The following is a 21,408-nucleotide window of genomic DNA, read 5'->3' as shown; positions in this document are numbered from 1 at the left end:
AATATTAACATATTTTAAGTATATATATAGTTGATTCTTATTATTTATGGTAATTATGTCTTGTAAAGTCTGAATATTGCATTAGTAAATACTGAGCCATTGTTCTTATGGGAAATGAAAGGTTAAGTTCCTGTAAGTCTCTGTTTACAGTATCACCAACTAATCAATACGTAACCTTGTTTTATGTATGTTTCATTTAAAGACACCTTCTTTACTATATATTGTTGATTCATTAACAATTGAATTCATGGCCAACTCATTGAATCCATGACAACACACCTGAAAGAAGCTTATCTAACAAACAACAAATATTTTCTCTGTAAGGCACACCACAGCCTACTTACACTTAGGAACAACACACAGAACTTCATCTTTTACATTCAGGGGCCATTTTAAACAGCAATAACCAATAAAAAGCACAAAAATACAAAAACATGGCACCAAAAAGACTGCATAAAGTACACTTGCTGATAGTATGAGAGCTGAAATGAGAAGGCTGAGCATTGCATTGTTTGACTTTAGCTGGGAATGGACACGTCAGGCAACTCAAAATTTTTGTGACTCTGTACATGTCTGTGAATAACCACAAAAGCACTTCAAGTGTTGATTGTGGGGTTACAAATAAGAAGATATGATTCTACACCTAGAAAATCCTATAGTCTCTGCCCAAAAGCTCCTAGACCTGACAAATGAATTCAGCTAAGTCTCAGGATACAAAATCAATGTAAAAAATCAGTAGCATTTCTATACACCAACAACATCCAAGCTGACAGCTAAATCAGGAACACAATGCCATTCACAATATCCACAAAAAGAATAAAATACCTAGGAATACACTTAACCAGGGAGGTGAAATAGCTCTGCAGTGAGAATTACAAAACACTGCTCAAAGAAATCAGAGATGACACAAACAAATGAAAAAACATTTCATGCTCATGGAAAGGAAAAATTAATATTCTTAAAATGGCCATATCACCCAAAGCAACTTATAGATTCAATGCTATTCCTATCAATCTACCAGTGCCATTCTTCACAGAATTAGAAAAAAAACTATTTTAAAATTCATATAGAACCAAAAAAGAGCTTGAACAGACAAGGCAGCAATCCTCAGCAAAAAGAACAAAGCTGGAGGCATCACATTACCTGACTTCGAACTATACTACAATGCTACAGTATCCAAAACAGCATGGCATTTGTACAAAAACAGAGACACATAGGCCAATGGAACAGAATAGACAGCCCAGAAATAAAGCTACACACCTACAACCATCTGATCTTTGACAAAGTAAAAAAAAAAAATGAGCAATGGGGAAAAGGACTCCCTATTTGATAAATGGTGCTGGAATAACTGGCTAGCCATAAGCAGAAAGTTGAAACTGGATCCTTTCCCTACACCATATGCAAACTCAACTCACCATGAATTAAAGACTTAAATACGAAACCTAAAACTATATAAACCCTAGAAGATAACCTAGGAAATGTCATTCTGACATAGGACCTGACAATGATTTAATGACAAACACACCAAAAACAATTGAAACAAAATTTGACAAATGGGACCTAATTAAACTAATGAACGAACTTCTACACAGCAAAAGAAACTAACAACAGAGTAAACACGCAACTTACAGAATAGGAGAAAATATTTGTAAACTATGCATATGACAAAGGTCTAATATCCAGAATCTATAAGGAACTTAGTCAATTCAACAAGCAAAAAACAAACAACTTCATTAAGAAGTGAACAAACGACAAGAATAGACGCTTTTCAAAAGAAGACATATATGTAGCCAACATGCATTAAAAAATTCTCAGTATCACTAATCATTACAGAAACACAAATCAAAACCACAATGAGAAACCATCTCATACAAGTCAGAATGGTCATCATTAAAAAGTCAAAAAATTACAGATGCTGGTTAGGTTGCAGAGAAAAGGGAATGCTTATATACTGCTGATTGGAATGTAAATTAGTTCAGCCATTGTGGGAAGCAGTTTGGTGATTTCTCGAAGAATTCCAAGCAGAATTACCATTCGACCCATCAATCCTATTATTGGGTATATAGCCAAAGGAATATAAATCATTCTACCCTAAAGACACACACATGTATGTTTATTGCAGCACTATTCACAAGAGTAAAAACATGGAATCAACCTAAATGCCATCACTGATAGACTGAATAAAGAAAATGTGGTACATATACACCACAGAATACTATGCATCCATAAAAAAAAGAAATGAGATCATGTCCTTTGCAACAAACATAGATAGAGCTGGAGACCATTATCCTAAGTGAACTAACATGAACAGAAACCAAATATTGCATGTCCTTACTTATAAGTGGGAACTAAACATTGAGTACATATTAAAACAAAGAAGGGAATAATAGACCCAGGTCCTACTTGAGGGTGGAGGGAGGGAAGAGGGAAAGGATGGAAATACTACCAATCAGGTACTATGCTTATTACTTGGGTGGTGAAATAATCTGTACGCCAAACCTCTGTGATATGCAATTTCACATATATGTAGCCAACAAGCAACAAGTTCCATTGGTCTATGTGTCTCTGTTTTTGTACCAGTGCCTTCACATGTACCCCTGAACCTAATGTAAAAGTTTTTTTTTTATTTTTTTCATTTAGCTAGTAGGTAAATTCCCAAATACAGAACCCATAAATAATGACAATTGACTATATATATTGAATTTTTATCAAGCTAATATAATTGCAGTTTACTTTGAAAACCCCTATACTACTCTATTAGTCTTCAACAGGTGTGCATAAAAAAAAAAAAACCTGGATAGTTGCTGCAAAACGTAACTCCCTCTCTCTTTCCCCTTCGTATATCATCTGATTACTCACATTACTGTGCATAGTAGGGTTTGTTATTTCACTTAGAAAAAAAAAAAGCAAATTTGGTTAATAGGGGACTGCAGAAGGGATCATGGATAGAGGTTCAATGGATTGTATAAAACTGTTTTCACGTAGTTTTCCCATGTTTAGAAGAGAGTGATTTCTGAGAGTGATGGCAAAAGTATTTGCTAGGACGGACTGTGCAATGAGACATGCTGGGCAAAGAATGAAGGCTGGAAGCAGAGAGGAGCTTTCCAGAGAGATTTTGTCAACTCTGCATACAGAGCCAAGTAATAAAAATGGTGTAACATCGCCAGGTGCAGTGGCTCACGCCTGTAATCCCAACACTTTGGGAGGCAGAGGCAGGCAGATCATGAGATCAGGAGATAGAGACCATGCTGGCTGAAGTGGTGAAACCCCACCTCCACTGAAAATACAAAAAATTACCCGGGCATGGTGGCACATACCTGTAATCCCAGCTACTCAGGAGCCTGAGGCAAGGAGAATCGCTTGAACCTGGGAGGCGGAGGTTGCAGTGAGTGGAGATCAAGATGGTGCCACTGCACTCCAGCCTAGGCGACAGAGTGAGACTCCGTCTCAAAAAGAAAAGAAAAGAAAAAAAAAGGTGTAACATTGGAGAAAAGGTCGTTTTTGCCTGTTCCATCTATTTCTGCTGAAACTCAGCAGAACTTCCACACTCTGAGGGCTGGATGTTTGGGAGCATCTGGAATAAGCACCTTGGAATGAACACTGGCTTTGTCAATGCAGACAGGGAGAGCAGGGAAGCTACCCCGAGTCTTCAGTGAGACGAGTGGGAAATAGAACAAGAGCAGAAAAGCAGGTAGGAGGCAAAGTGGTAAATCTTGGTTTTCCAAATTCATACCTAGACAGGTAATCCTTTGAGGACACCCGTAAATAATTGCAAACACATTGAAGTTGATTATTTTTTGACAACCAGGGCAGTGGGAGTTTGTGCTATAATTATTTGGTCCTTCAAGTAAATATAGGGTTTGTTGTATTTAGAATACACAGAGAAGGTTGTCTCTGATTTGTGATGGAGTTGGATCAGGACTGAGAACAGGTCTTTAGAGTTGTCAAAGAGAATCTCATGTTAAATATTGAAAAAGTTCTTTTGACGGATGTTAGATCAGGCAGTAAATGTCACACTGCTGAGAAAAATGAAGCTTGCAAATGACATCATTTCAAGAAATTTGGTAAAGCCAAGAAAGACACATCTATTGACTAACAAGAATTCATACTCAGAAAGAAAATTGTACAAATTAAAATTAGGACATTCTAACTATGTCTCTGAATGACAAACAGCAAGTTGTTGATAGATAAGCTGAGGTTAAAAATGTTAGGAAAAGGAAATAAAGGAAATAATTAACAGATTGCCTTATATTTTAAGTATAAGTGTGTGTGTATTATATATATTTATATTTTTGCCATGTTATTTGTTTTTTCCTTCCCCTCCCCCACAGCTTTACAGAGGTATAATTGACAAATAAAGATTGTATATATTTACATATACAAAGCGATATTTTGATTTACATGTATACATTGTGAAATGATTAAAATAAGTGAATTAATATATTCATTTTCTCTCATACTTATCAATTTTTTGCAGTGAGACCACTTAAGATCTACTCTTTTACCAATTTTCAAGTATATAATTAATACATTAATGCTAATTATAGTTACCATGCTATACAATAGATCTCCAGAATTTATTTAAGAAATGGAATGCTTCACGAATTTGAATGTCATCCTTGTTCAGGGGCCATGCTAATCTTCCCTGTATCATTCCAGTTTTAGTATATGTGCTACCAAGGCAAGCACAAGTATATATATTTTAAACTTGGTAAAATTTCACAAGGATGGATCATTTCATTTATGTATTCACTCATTCAAACAACATTCACAGGGCACTAATCTGTGCTAGACATAGTGATACTAAAGTGAATGAAACAGACAGAATCCCCACCCCATTAGAGTTAACAGGTCACAGAGCAATAAAGAGCTATGTGCAATGCAGTGTAAAAAGTGTTGGGATGTGGAAAACACCAGGCCTTAAAGCAAATAGGAAACATGCCTATCTCACCCTGGAGAATCAAGGAAAGCACCATGTAGGAAGAAACATGTGACTGGACAAAGGTAGGGCTGATCCAGGCATAAAGAAGGGAGAAGAGGACTCTGGATAGCAAACATACAGTAGCTTGGAGGGGTGAAGCCAATGTATACAAGAATAGCAGGACAGTTGTTGTTTCTGAGAGGAAGAGCTCTAGGATTGAATGGTAAGAGATGAGTTGGAAAAGAAGCAGAGGGCATGCAAGGCCTTATAAACTATATTAAGGAATCTGGACATCATTCAAAATGCAATGAGGAGCTCCCAATAGCTTTTAAGTAGGGAAATAACATAATCAGATTTGGGTTTTAGAAACATCACTGTCTGCAACTTCATCACTGCAGTTTTCCATTTAGGAATCTTCATTGAAAGTGATCCTTCATTTGAAAGCTGTACATGTCAGAAGCATATTCTGGCTCAGTGTGTATTTTGCTTAGGGACTCCTCATCATCAACCCATTAAGGGTGGACTAAAGAAACAAAGCCAAGGAGACACTAGTGATTAACAGAAGAGTCACACTTAAATTCCCAAGGTCCCTACACACCACAGGAGAATCAAATGTGAATACATTTTCCTGATAGATTGCTACAGTAAAGCATTTGTTTTTTACATTCTCACAGCAGCATGATGCCAAGTTTTGCAAATTTCCATTATATGACCCTGATCACAAAGTCAAGTCCTTGAGAATGAAACAATACAGAAAAGGGAAAATTTTATAATATGTTAGCCATAAATGGATCTTAAAAAGAAAAATAACAATGTCTTTTTTGAGTTTAAGTCTTTAGGATATTTTCTAATCCTGGGGCACTGATCGAGATCCTTGGATGTAGTTTCCTATTGTCTTGACTATGTAGTCCTCCATGTCCTGCTAATTTTTTTTTCTTATTAACTGTTTGATACATGGAAATCAATATGGGCAACTCACAGACCTCCAGAAAGCCAAAACTACTTGCTGGGATTTTTTGTAACTGTTCAAAGTTTTTCATTATTCCTACAGTCCTCCTCTAGAAAGTTGCTTGAAAGGTCTTGTTACGTAGGGAGCAGTGTATGGACAGGTGCATTTTATGAGACTTTGTTATCTCATTTACATCGCAATTATCTCCCTGGTACATTCTCTTGTCCCTCCCTTTCCCCACTTTGTCCCCTCCAACATACACACACAAACCAATTTTACAGAGAACTCACAAAAAGCTTAGAAGTATTTCTGTTACATTTCATTTTAAATCAGCTGATTGAAACAGAAAAAAGGAATGAAGTTATCCTTATAAAACATAATATTTCTTCTACTTCTGTATTGAAGGTTGAGAGCCACAGATATATATGTAACCAATAAAAATTTGGACAGGAAAACGATGGGTTAGCAACTTCCTTAGGCTGTGTTCTGGAAATGTTTACATATATACACACATACATACATACACATATACATATAAATATACATACACATACATACATATACACACAGAACACATGTACTACATATATTACATATACATATCACATATATGTGTATATATGTATGTATAAGTGTATATGTATGTATGTGTGTATACATATATACACACATCTACTTTTTCTAATATCCTGACCATTCCATTGAATGTTTCACATGTTCTTACCTTAATCTTTAGGCCTAATTTTGATAATTGTCACATTATGAATATATGTATTTTTTTGCTGTAGGCCTGGCGACTTTTAGTTATATGTATCATCTATAGAGAGATTGACCTAATTGTACTTCAACTTCAATAACCATTGCATTTCCCTAAGTAGATGTAAGCAACATTTTAAAAGGGCCCCTTTATCTTAAAGAAGTAGATGAAAGGCTGGTAACTGTGTAATAAAATTTAAATAACCTCTATGGAGGCATTATTTTGTTACATACCAGTTTGTGTTTTAATTGAAGAAAACAGATAACTAAATTGTTGCCAAAAACATTAATGGGACTATTGCTGTTTGATGAAATTTCATTCGTGTGTGTGTGTGTGTGTGTGTGTTACCTACAATGTACTTATTTTCCTCTTTTTCTTCTGTAAAACATGACTGAGAACACATAAAATCAGATTGGAATAATAATATTAATAACAATAATAATAGTTACCATATATTTGATGCTAACCATGTGTCAATTAATTCTCCACCTAATTTTCATAAAAATCCAAACTCCTTTTCATAACCTTCAGGGTCACACCTAATCCGACCCTAACACCCTCACTTTTTGACATACTCTCAGGCCTTGAAGATTCTGTTTTCTGGGTAAAGGACACCAATTTTTTAAGGGGCTAAAGGCAGAGGTTAAAGGTGAAAAGCTGTTTCTAATCTGTTAGGTCTCGACTTAAAGGATGGCTAATCTAATCATCCCACCTGAAGTAGGGCTTTATAGTTGCCATTTATCTCAAGACCCTGTGTTTTTCTTTTAATTTATAGCTATTTAAAAATTAATGATTGTGATATTTGCACCTTTACTTTTTTTTTCCTGTTTCCAGCCAGACTCTAAGCTCCACTACAGTATCACAGTGCCCAGCTTCATGTGTGGCACATTGGTTTAGGGCTCAATTACATCTGCTGAGTGTATAAAAGGGCCCTGTTCTGGGCACCTTTCACATGGTACACTGTCTGCAGATGAGAAAACTGAAGCACAGAGGAGTACATTATATGCATTATATTCTGGTTAATGGGCAACAGAGATGGTATGAGGGGACCACAGGTCTCTGCCCCAAGGCCTTTGCTCCTCTGACTCCACCCGACCACCTCCAAGAATCAAGGCCTGATAATGACAGCCAGTGGAAATATGGTTTGGCAAGAATATTCTATAATTAGATTCTGAACTCTGCTATCTTGCCAATCATTATTGTGTACTGAGAATCTTCACTGCTCTTTCATTGTACATCCTGATCTATAATCAGACATGGAAAGAGAAGGGTTCTTGAGCATCTCTTTACCCAGTTTTGAGCTAGGAAAATTCCTGACCCTTATTGACCTCCCTTGGATTTTTTGTTCTGTACTAAGGCAGAGGCAGCTATGAGGACAGCCAAGCCTTTGATTTGAGTCATACCCAGCTATCAGGAAGCAGATGGATAGGGAACACATCCAAACTGCTATGCTTTGTCATGACTTGATTTAAGCAATAACTACTGGCTTATTTACCAATTTCCAAAGTGTTTATTCAAGGAACTAAATTTTCTCATATTCTTTCTCAACTTCACGTTTCTTCCTTCCCTAATACTTAATGCATGGTCCATGACCATTATCAAAAGCAAATACAGCCCTGTAAGTACAACGTGACAAGGCAGGATTCAAATTGGCTTACTAATAATACTTAATTCTATGGATTAAAGACATAATGAAATGATATTTGACAAACATGTATTGAGTTATTCTCAAAGTTACCTATGTCAAAGGAAACAAGAGCTGGACAGTAGTTAAGGGCTGCATTCAGGAACAACTTCAATGGGGTGAGGGAGACCTTAGCAAAGAACTAGGCTCCATTCCAAACACAGCAAAGACAAGTGGGGCTTTATAGTCAAGGAGCAGGCTGAGGATCAGTGGATAGAAAATTACTAAGAGAAAATATCACAGGCCAGGGGTATTTTTGGCTAAACCTACTTGACGAGATTCTTGCTGAAGGTAGGCCTGGGTGATAAGATATTAAGCATGGGGAATGAGGACGTTGATCAGATATTGAGGATAGGCAATTATTGCTAAAATGACTTAGCAACATTCTTGCTAGAACTGGGCAATGCAAAGATGAAAATGGACACCCTATAAGGCCTAGTTGAGAAGAAAGTTCAGAGGAGTCTGACTAAAGGTAGGTTAAGGAGAGAGTCTTTATCACCTAGTTTGTCTGCACACCATCTAATACAACTTGCCACAGCAATAGGGGAGTTCTTCTCTTCCTAGTGTCTAATAGTCTTAATTTTATAATTTGCCTTTATTACTTCATATAAAAAGATAAAACTTTTAGTGTTTACATATGCTTGGGCACTATGGTAGCTATTTTAGACATTGTAAACCTAGCTCAATGGCCATTTAGAATTGACTTTAAAATATTGAGTGCTATGATCCAAATATTTTTAAAAGATAAGTCATAAATTTTAAGCATAAATAATGATTGAAATCAGGCTTCGTAATGAACCCATGTGATCCTAAATTGCCAACATAGATACTCTTTTCTTCAAAAGGATTTTTATTTCTGGAAACTCATGGCTAGTCTCTCTGCCCCTGGGCCTTTGTCAGGGACATGGGATGTACCCTGGCTCATATCCCTAGGCACAAGTACTAGGGAGAAAGTTAGGATATTTGTTCCTTCCATTTCAGAAGACTCCAAAGTTGTTTAATTTGAACTCTCTCTTCCCAGAGTTCAACATATTTGAGCAAGAGGAATTATTATCAAACCCCATAAGATAAAATATCCAATTATTCTTTCTTTCTTGACAAAGGATGGCTGTGCAGCTGAAATGCGCACACTCAGTAAAACCACACTGGAGGTCTTTCAAAGGGCAAAGACTCTCTTCTCTAAGATGGAAATGACAATACTCCTTTAAGCTAGTTCTATATTTTATAAGATAAATTTTTGTTGAATCTAGAAGGAAGGAATGCTTATTCCTTTGATAATGACCAGGATAATTCCTTTGTGGGAAAAATACTCATTTTAAAAGGAACAATCACCTTCAAATTTTTATATTCAATACAAGTTGAAAATTCTCTTTAAAATAAGGTAAAGCATAGCAGTAGCCAACTAGAAAGTGAAGAACTAAATGCAAAACTTATCAGTTGTATAAAGTTACCCCTTATCATAAAAAGAATCCTCATAAAAAATCAGACCTAGTTCCTAGGTCAATATTCAAGTCTTACAAATTTAGATATACTACCAACTGGAGTATGACAAAACCCCATCTTAATATTTGAATCCAGATTCACCTTAAAGCCCAACAGTTACAAATGGGTTCATAGCACATTATGACTAAGAAATAATAAAGGACCCAAACTTCTGATTGTTACCTTAAATACACTAATAAACAGGAAAAAACTAAGCTTTTTTCTTAGTAGAAATTAAAAATATTTTTTCAATGAAGTTCTTCTAATAGCTAACACCTTCAATATTGCGGGGAAAAAAATTAATTCTATCAAAAGTACAGCTTCTATATACAAGTAAATATTCTCGATACAAGTAAATATTTAACTCTCAGGGGAGGCTTCAAGATGGCAGTCTAGGGGCATTTTGTATTCACTTCTTCCACACACACACACACACAAAACCAAAATAGCAAGTAGATAATCACACTATGGAAAAATCATCCAAGAGAGAACACTGGAATTTAACAGAAAAGCGATAGGCAATATCTAAAGCAAGAAAGGAGAAGGAAGTGAGGCAGCCTGCTCAGCCACGATCTGCTAGGAGCCAAGAGAGGCTCTCTAATACGGGGAAAATGTAAGTGAGAGACCCCCAGCAGTCCACATTCCCACCATGGACTCCTGCAATCCTGCTCATGGGACAGCCCCTTGACTCTCTTGGGCCCTGAAACTAACATAGGGAGCTACAGAGAGATCATACAACCATGGCTCTGTCCTATGGAGGAAGCTCATGCTGGATCTCTCACATTCCCTGAGACCTTAGCAGCTACAGCAAGGTGCCCTTTTAGAACTCCACCCCTAACACACAGCACACTGTCCTGGAGCCCAGTGGTGCTGCAGCTGAGGTGCAAGACAAGCATCGGCTGCTGCCCAAAGGGCTGAAGCACGAGTACCAGAGGCTACTGCACACGGGGCAGAGGTGCAACAGAGGTCTGGGATACTGTCTTTAGAACTGAGGTGCAAGTGAAACACAATTCTAGAAAGCCCTGCACCCGTATACTGAGCACTGTCTTGGAACCCAGCAGTGCTGGGGCGGAAGGCCCAGAGAAATGACAGCTGCTGCCCCCAGAACCTAGGCATGAGCAACTGCGGGCTGCTATACATGTGGAAGTGTCACCAAGGTGAAGGCTACCACCAGGACTGAGCAAGGTGCCATTCAGAGTCCCACACCCAACAGACTGAGGACTACTCTGAGCCCTGCAGTGCTGGGACTGAGACTCAAAAGATCTGACTGCTGACTTCAGGGCTGAGGTGCATACAGTTGCAGGCTACCACATCCAGGCTGAAGGATGAGTGCTCCCAGGAATGAAGTATAAGTGACATGCATGCTCCCCACCCGACAGCCCAGCCACTTGTGTCTCCCACCCTAGCCTAGGGCCTGAGGATTGCCCCACCCCTGCCTACCATGGCTAGTACCTATACATATCATCAGGGAAGCTGAGGGCAAGCCTGCCTGGCACAGCTTCACCACTTCCCATTGTGCCAAAGCACACAGTCTAGGGGGCCACACTCACTCAGCCCAGTACACCATTGCTGGCACTGGAACACTCCTCCCATGGGCCTACCCACGCAGCCACTACCACCACAGCTGGGACCTACCTGTGTACACCACATGCAGGCCTGGAGACTCGGCCACTAAGCCCATTGCAGCCACTGCCAACACCAGCCTGCACCACTCGGGAACCAGAGGGTTGTCTTGCCACTGGCACAGCCACTGCCCATGCCACATAGGATGCCCAAGGGCCCCGAAACCTGCCCACTTCCCAGCCCACACCTGCCATACTGGGATCTGAGTAAGCCACCTGGAGTCCCAAGAATCAGCCCACTAGGACCCTCAAACTCTAATGCTACTTAAGCCATTCTGGGGCCCACAAACAGGCAAGCTCAATCCACTGGTGCCACCACTAAGGCCTGAAGCCTGGTCTACCTGGCATCCAAATATCCAGCAAAACTGTACCATAGCCTCCACTAATAACTGCACCCTAAGCAATTGAGGAAACCTCAGATTCTACTGATGCTTTACAGCCAAAGAGATCATACAGAGTCTACACTACTACACTCATCTAGCGTCAAAACCAAAGTGCACTACCCTATCAACACCATAGATTCAAAGGAAGTGGAGGGTATGGGAGATGAAAAAAGTAGATTAATGAGTACTAACATATTGTTAGATAAAGGTGTAATTTCTGCCATTCAAAAGCAGGGTAGAGTAATAACATGTTATATATTTCAAAGTAGCGAGAAGAGAGAATTCAAATTGTTCCCAACACATGCAAATGGCAAATACTCAATGTGATGGATACTCCAAATACCTGACTGGATCATTACACATTCTATGTATGGAACAAAATATCATGTCTATCATATAAATATGTAAAATACTATGCATTAATTTAAAAAGTAAACAAAATGAAAAAATATTTAATTTATATACCTTTGAAAAATCGACAAATTAGACAAATAGTTATCTTAAATCTTTTAGTATTTTTCTACAAGAAAAAGAAGTGCTTAAACTAAGCAAAAACAATACTAGATTTGACTTTTATAGAATATTACCTATAAAGAGTTCTCCTACCTGGAAAAAAACGTTAAATTGTAGGTGGTCCCCCAAAATATTTCACAATATTTCTGTTACTGATAGAGGAAGAAGATTCTTAGTGTTTGTTGGCACTTAAAAGTTTTAAATGAGACTTTAGAAATATCAACTAACATATCACTCCATCAAATTGGTTTCTGGGTAGCTGGTGATTTTGTGCTATAAATTCCATGCTGAATCCTACTAATTTTATGTCTCTTTCAAAGATCAGAGAAGCTTTCATAGACCTCCCCAGGGATGTATTTTGAAAACAAAATGAGAAAATGCTCCTGAGAAATTTTTTTAAAAAGAATATTGGGGCCCAGTATAGACCAAAGTTGAAGAGGAACATTACATAGCAAATCCACTAAAGCTTCCTCTCAACTGTAATACAGTCAATAAGATGGATTTGTCAAACTTTTGCTTATCAGTGAGCTTCTGGATTGTGTTCAGTCCTCAGGATATACTCCTTTGCAAGACACAAAATTAATCACTACAGACATTAAAACACTGTATCATGTTTACATAGCATACACTATATGCCAAGTGTTGTAAATCTTCATGTATATCAATTCATATGATCCTCATCACAATTCTGTGATATGAGGTTAATAGTAAGCCTATTTTATAGATGAGTAAACTAGGCACTGAGAAGTTCTAGCAACTTTCTCAAACTCACACAGCTAATAGGTAGCACAGTGGGTATTTTTTTTCCCAGGTAATTTGGCTCCAGGACCCATGCTTTCAACCAGTATATCAATACAGAGTGTCTTTTCTGATCTTGCCTTTTTAATCCTTGTTCCCTTCCTCTGTTCCCATAGTCATCTTCTGGTTCCACACTTGCTGCTCCTGGTTTGACTGTTCCATTTTGCCTCATTTACATTTGAAAATCCATCTGTTGCCAATCATTATGACTAGGGTGATGATACATCCTAGTTTCTCCAGTATACTCAGGGTTTATGCTTGTTGTATTGATATAATAATTCATAACACACATCCCCTCCCTCGTTAACTCTCAAAATTTTCAGTGTGATGATAAATTTTATGGCCACCCTAGTCACGACTGACTCAAAAATTTCATTGAAATGTTTTGGCTGGAATCTCCCATCAGGCTGTAGACTTTATAACTGGGGCCACACACTACCACCTATTGCCAGGACTCTCCAATATTGCCAACAGTGTCCCTGAAAATGGGCATGCAAATGATAGTTACTTCTCTTGTCTAAAAAATGAGATAATAAATCAGGAGAGGACAGTGTAAGGTATAACATATTATTCAATCTAACTCTTATACCTAAAAAGCCAAAATTAGATAAAGCAGATTGAGTTTGTTTGAAAAAAAGGCAGCTGAGGAATAGGGAAAAACTAAGAGATGGAACTATTATAACACTCAAAGCCTTAGATTCCCACAAAAACCCATTATAATAGAATGAATAAACAATTTCATATATATATATATATATATGTGTATATATATATATGTGTATATGTGTATACACTATACACATATATATGTGTATATGTGTATATATATATGTGTATATATATATATATACACATTTTTTTTGAGATGGAATCTTGCTCTATTGCCCAGGCTGGTGTGCAATGGCACAATTTCAGCGCACTGCAACCTCTGCCTCCCGGATGCAATCAATTCTCTTGCCTCAGCCTCCGGGTAGCTGAGATTTTAGGCACCCACCACCACGCCTGGCTAATTTTGTATTTTTAGTAGAGATGGGGGTTTCACCATGTTGGTCAGGCTGGTCTCAAACCCCTGACCTCAGGTGATCCACCTGCCTCATCCTCCCAAAGCACTGGGATTACAGGCATGAGCCACTGCGCCTGACCTACAATTTCAACAACATTGAAGGACATGAGGTCAGTTCTCAAAAATCAGTTGTATTTTGATGCACTGTCAATAAACAATCTAAAAATGAAATCAATAAACAATCGCACTTACAATAGCATCAAAAAGAACAGAATTCTTAGAAATAAGTAATCGAGGAAGTGTAAGACTTGGACATTGAAAACGATAAAACATTGAAAAAATTTTTAAAAATGAACAATCATTTATTAGTGTTTGTGAATTGGAAGACTTAATATTGTTAAGATAGCAATAATTCCCAAATTGATCTACAGATTCAATGTAATCTTTATCAAAATCACTGCAACCTCTGCCTCCTAGGTTCAAGCTCTTCTCCTTCCTCAGCCTCCTGAGTAGTTGGGACTACAAACCACCCAGCTAATTTTTGTATTTTTAGTAGAGACGGGGTTTCATCATGTTGGCCAGGACGGTCTCGATCTCTTGACCTCGTGATCCACCCACCTTGGCCTCCCAAAGTGCTGGGATTACAGGCGTGAGCCACCGCACCTGGCCAAAAGCTGATTCTAAAATTCATATGGAGTTAGAAGAATCCAGAATAGGGAAAACAATTTGAAAAAAAAAAAAGGGACAAATTTGGAGAACTCACCCTTCCCAATTTTGTAACCTAGCTATAAAACTACAACAATCAAAACAATATGATATTGACATAAAGACAGAAATAGAGATGAATGAAATGGAATGGAGAATACAAAAATAAATCCTTATGTTTATGATTGATTTTTGACAAGGGTGCCAAGATAATTCAACACAGAAAGAAGAGTCTTTTTAACACATGGTGCTGGGACAAATGGACATTGATATATAAAAGAAAAAAATTGGAAAAGCTCCCTCACACCATAAACAAAAATGAACTCAAAGTAGATTGTAGATTTACATGCAACTTCTAAAACTATAAAACTCACAAATGAAAATAGATAAATCTTCATGATCTTGATTTGTCAACAATTTCTTAGACATAACACCAAAATCACAAGCAACAAAAGAAAAAAAAGTGAATTGTGCTTCAATAAAATTAAAATATTTTGTGATTCAAACATCACTATCAAGAAAGTGAAAAGACAGCCCATATAAGGGAATAAAATATTGGAAAGTACATATCTGGTAAGGAACTAGTACCCAGGATATATTAACAACTCTTACATCTCAACAATAAAGACAAATAACTCAAACAAAATTGGATTTGAATAGAGGTTTTTTTTGAAAAGGATTTGAACAGAGGTTTTTCCAAAGAAAATATGCAAATGGCCAATAAGCACCTGAAAAGATGCTTTAACATCATTAGTCATTAGGGAAATGAAAATAAAAATCACAACGAGGTATTAACCACTTATCAGATATATGGTTTGTAAATATTTTCTTCCATTGCTTTTTCACTATATTGTTTCCTTTGCTGTGTAAAAGCATTTAAGTTTGATATAATCCCACTTGCTTATTTTTGCTTTTATTGCCTGTGCTTTTGGTATAGACCCAAGAAATCATTGCCAAGACAATGTCAAGAGGATTTTCCCCTATGTTTTCTATTAGCAGTTTTATAATTTCAGGCCTTATATTTAAATCTTTATTTTGAGTTAATTTTTTTGTATAATATAAGACAAGGATCAAATTTTACTCTTTTGTAGGTGGATATTCAGTTTTTCTAATACCATTTGTTGAAAAAAAAAATCCTATCCCAATTGTGTATTCTTAGCACACTTGTTGCAGAATAGTTGGCTATATATGTGTGGGTCTATTTCTGAACTAGCTATTCTGTTCCATTTGTCTACATATTGTCTTTATGCCAGTACCATACTGTTTTAATTACAGTGGTTTTATAATATATTTTGCAAACCATATTTCTGAAAAGGGGTTAATATCCAAAATACATAAAACTCTCATAGCTCAATAGCACAAAACAAATGGACAAAGAACTTGGATAGACATTTCTCCAAAGAAGACATACAAATGGCCAACAGGTATATGAAAAGGCAATCAACATCACCAATCAATTATCAGAGAATTGCAAATTAAACCCATAATGACATACTACCCCATACCTGTTAGTATGACTATTTTTTTAAGAAAAAAGTAGGCTGGGCGCGGTGGCTCACACCTGTAATCCCAGCACTTTGGGAGGCCGAGGCAAGTGGATCACGAGGTCAGGAGATCGAGACCATCCTGGCTAACACGGTGAAACCCCGTCTCTACTAAAAATATTAAAAAAATTAGCCGGGTGTGGTGGCAGGCACCTGTAATCCCAGCTACTCAGGAGGCTGAGGCAGGAGAATGGCGTGAACCCACGAGGCAGAGCTTGCAGTGAGCGAAGATCGCGCCACTGTACTCCAGCCTGGGTGACAGAGTGAGACTCCGTCTCAAAAATAAAAAAAAAAAGCAAAAAGTAAGTGTTGGTGAGGATGTTGTGAAATTGGCCCCTCGCACATTGCTGGTAATAGTGTAAAATAGAGCAGCCAATATGCAAAATTGTATGGAGGTTTTTCAAAATATTCAAACCAGATATACCATGTAATCCAGCAATTTCACGTCTAGATATAAATTAAAAATAATTGAAATCAGAATCTTGAAAAGATCTGCACTCCCATATTTATTACATCATCATTCGCAATAGCCAAAATATCGAAACAATGTAAAACATCCATTGACAGATAAGTAAAAAAAATGTGATACAAACATACAATAGAATATTATTCAGCCTTAAAAAATAAGAAAATCCTGTCATATGTAACAACTTGATGAACCTAGAGGACATTATACTAAGTGAAGTAAGCCTTTCACAAAGGACAAATACAGATGTATCTCATGTTATTTGTGCTTCACTTTTTTTCACTTCACAAATATTGCATTTTTTTTTGTTTACAAATTGAAGGTTTGTGGCAACCCTACTTCAAGCAAATCTGTTAGCTCCATTTCTCCAAATATATGCTCATTTCATATCTCTAGGTCATGTTTTACTAATTCTTACAAAACTTCAAGCTGTTTCTTCATTATTATTATATCTGTTATGGTAATCTGTGACCAGCGATGTTTGATGTTACTATTGTAATTGTTTGAGGACACCATGAGCTGTGCCCAAATAAGATGGTGAACTTAAAAACGTTGTGTGTGTTCTCACTGCTCCACTAACAAGCTATTAATCCATCTCTCTCCCTCTTTTCAGTCTTTCCTATTCCCTGAGACACAATATTGAAATTAGGCCACTTAATAACCCTGCAATGGCCTCTAAGTGCTTGGGGCAGGGCCAAATGGGGAATTGTTTAATAGGTGTAAAGTTTAGTTCTGTAAGATAAGCAAGTTCTAGAGATTTGTGTACGAACCTAGTGCCCATACCTAATAATATTGTAATGTGAATGTAAAATTTTGTTAAGAAAGTAGATATTATGTTAAGTGTTCTTACCACAAAAAGATGGGGCCATAAGCAAGTGTTAGAGGTGATGGGTATGTCTATTACCTTGATTGCTGGGATGCTTTCAAGAAATGTGTGCATATGTCCAAACTCATCAATTGCATAATATTAAATATGTGCAGTTTTGTGTATATCAATTATACCCCAATAAAGCTATTAAAATCACAATGAGAGACCAACAACAATAAGAGTTGTTGAGAATATAGAGAAATTGAAGCCCTCATATATTGTTGCCGTAAATGTAAAGTGGTGCAGCCACTCTGGAAAATAGTTTGGCAATCCTTGGAAAGTTAAACATAGAATTACCATATGACCTACTGAGAGCAGTTCCACTTCTAGGTATATACTTAAAAGAACTGAAAACATAAGTCCAAAAAACACCTGTAAATGAATGTTCATAACAGCATTATTCATAATATCCTCAAAGTGGAAACAACCCAAATGTTCATCACTTAATGAATGGATAAACAAAATTTGGTACATCTGAAGAGTGGAATATCATTTGGTCATAAATAGGCATGAAGTAATGATTCCATACTAAAATATGGTTGAACCTTGAAAACATCATGCTAAATGTAAATTTCATTTATATGAAACTTCAGAATTGTCAAATCTATAGTGGCAACAAAGATTAATGGTTGCTAGGGGCTGGAGTGAGAGGGGAATGGGGAATGACTACTAAGGGATATGGAGTTTCCTTTTGGGGTAATGAACATGTTCTGCGATTAGATAATGGTGATGGTTGTACAACTTTGTAAATATACTAAAAGCCACCAAATTGTACACATCGAAAATAAAATGTAAACAGAAAAATCTAAAACATCATGTAAATAAAAATAAGCTTTAACATAAACAGCAAACTATCAATTAGGATCCAGGAAGACCAAATTAGAACCGGTGACAAAGTGTCTGAGTTTGTCGTGTACTTTTGTGGACCTCACAAAAACTCTGGAAGAGGTCGTTTTTCCCAAGATGATGGTAAGGAGAATAGTCTATGCAGAACAATGTACCCCAGTGGCTCCTGGGGTTCAACTATTTCAAATGAAAGCACCTTCCCCTGCTTCAAGCATTAGGCTTCAGTGGACCTCTCTCCTACACATGGCCCTTAGGAATATCATCTTTGCCTTTCAATTCAGAATCCTACTAATTCAGGAGACCATTCTTTTATTGTCAGGAGAATCATGTTTCTTAAAGTCTAAAATCTTATTATATCACAGATTTCAGTGAGAATCTGAATATTAAAGAGAAATAAATGGATTTCTAGAAGAATAAAATAGTGATCGTTTCTTTAATTACATTTTTGGCTATGAAAACATTTTAGTTCTCTCTTTTTAACAGAATTACCTGACAATATATTTATGGTGAATGAGTCACCACAACCAAGTTATCCAGCCATTGCTAATTAATTTTTCATACACCTACATTTGAATTTATAGAACTTTTCTATAAAAGGTGGAAAAAGTAGTACAGGGGAAAAAAATCTCTCTTTGACTTCTGTTCTTCAGCTCTTCAGCTCCCAACACTGGAGGCATAAAGTATTTTTAGATAATTTCTTGAGAGCAAAATTATCTTCAACTTTAGTCTAGGGTTTGGAAACCTAAATATACAGAGTATCTGCAAAAAAAAAATCTTATGAGGTGACTAATAGGAAAAAGTAATGTGTGTGTGTGTTTACATTTACCTTAAATGATATGATTTGGCCAGCTAGTAGAGTCATTAAGAAGCTGTTAACAGTCTCCTAGGTAGTCAAGTGAATCATGGTGCTGGCAAAGCAGCCCAGATCCTACAATCTTGTAAATTGCTCTTGGCTGGGAAGCTACATACATAGAGATATTCGACTTCATCTTCAGGAGCATTTACTTCAAGATACTTAATTAAATTTCAAAATCATTCCTTTGTTAGTTTTATAGATCAGTAAAAGTTCTTTCATGTGAAAATTGGCTAACTATAAGGATGGAGGATGCTCCTGAACCATGCATATACTTTGACCTAGATTGTACTTTGAGACTGAGCAGAAGATTCAGATACTTATTTATAAACACCCTCTAGTAATCACTGATGGTGACTGGTAGAAATATTAGGTCTTGGGTCTGCTGCAAAATTGAAATACAGAAAATACTTAAGCTGCCGTAATTAGTTAAACTCAAGGAGAATTATCTATTTAAAACATTCTTAATGTTATAGTTTGAAAACATTTAGAACTATCCCACTCAGAGTTTCAGAAGCTGAGCTTTCCCAATTTCTACGTTAAAAATTCTCAAATGACTAGGTAAATTATACAAGTTTCTATCCCATTTTAAATGAGAATGTCATTTCCAGTGGTACCATGGCATATGAAAATTAATTTGGCAAACATTAAATTACTCAGAAGTCACTGTATGACAACTCTTTAATAAGATGGCAATATAATCACTATGTTTCTCTAGAAGATTAAGAAATTGTTCATCACATTCAGTGATGTCCTTCATCCCAATGTAGTTATCAATAAATTTATGAAATTGAACACATTTTGTTTTTGAAACAAAAGCTAATAATTCCTACAGAAGCAATATTATTTGAATGATTAGGATTCGAGTTAGACAATGACATCAAATCAGCAGTCTAGAAAAGAAACCAAAGAAATCTTAAAAGCATGCAGGTAAAAGGACTTTAGCAAATATTTCATTTCACATATAAGGAATTGAAGTCAAGGAAGTTGAATGATTTACTCAAGGTCAACAAGCTGCTTCGTGACTAAACCAGATTATTTAAACAAATAAATCAACTGAAGTGAACAAAGCAACTCTATAAACCCCAGGTGGTTTTTAGGGTGTGGTGGATACACATTAGCTGTGATTATTTTGATTCTACTTTTTCAGGAAGTTGTTTCTTTTTCCATTCTTAATGAAAACATACATTGTAAAAGTACACTTCAGTACAGTACAAATGACATTTAATATTAGAGGAAAATTATTCCATTGCCCTTTTAGGCTTGGCTCAGTTTTGAATATTGCCTGGTACGCAGTGGATGCAATAAAAATTCATTGAATGAAGAAATGCAATATTTTAAGCAATCAAATCTTCTTGATTCTGATTGTAACCTATTTTCAATACCATGAAAGAATGTAAGAAATGCAATTCAACATGATTACTTTTGTTAGTTTAATGTGAGATTATCACAACAGACAAAATCTCTATATTCAGCCTTTTCTAAAATTACAATTTCATATGAATGTGGTCTTTAAAGACTACACAATTTGAACTGCAATATAAATGTGCCAAGGGGATCAGCAATGGGGAAGGAAAACATTTTTTAAGTGTGCTCAATAGTAAACAAATTATACATTTTGCACCTGCGAAATACGTAACGGCCAAAAGTTACATTTTCTCTGTACTTCCAAGTAAGCCATGCTGTAAAAAACGGAGTCCAGGCTTTGAACTTCGTTCATTTGTCTTTGTTCTTTCTTGTATCAGATTGTACTATATACTAAGATCCATCAAGTTAGTAGTTAAGTAGCAAAATACTTCTTTATTGAAATGGCAATTTATTTATTTATTTATTTATTTATTTGAGGTAGGGTTTCACTCTGTCATCCAGGCTGGAGTGCAGTGGCATGATCTTGGCTCACTGCAACCTCCGCCTCCCAAGTTCAAGCGATTTTCCTGCCTCAGTCTTCCTAGTAATAGGGATTACAGGTGCCCTCCACTGCGCCTGGCTAATTTTTGTATTTTTAGTAGAGACA

The 21,408-nt window shown here is 36.6% G+C and overlaps 1 non-coding gene across 1 annotated transcript; it reads right to left on the bottom strand.

Annotated features, from left to right (window-relative positions):
- Positions 1-4,582: 4,582 nt before the first annotated feature.
- LOC129480043 (U6 spliceosomal RNA) lies at positions 4,583-4,689 on the bottom strand. Its single transcript, XR_008656933.1, has one exon. It is a non-coding gene; the product is annotated as a U6 spliceosomal RNA (small nuclear RNA).
- Between the last annotated feature and the right edge of the window lie 16,719 nt (positions 4,690-21,408).

Source organism: Symphalangus syndactylus, chromosome 3, assembly GCF_028878055.3.
Source record: "Symphalangus syndactylus isolate Jambi chromosome 3, NHGRI_mSymSyn1-v2.1_pri, whole genome shotgun sequence".
Lineage (NCBI taxonomy): Eukaryota > Metazoa > Chordata > Mammalia > Primates > Hylobatidae > Symphalangus > Symphalangus syndactylus.
This window is presented reverse-complemented; position numbering and strand designations above follow the sequence as displayed.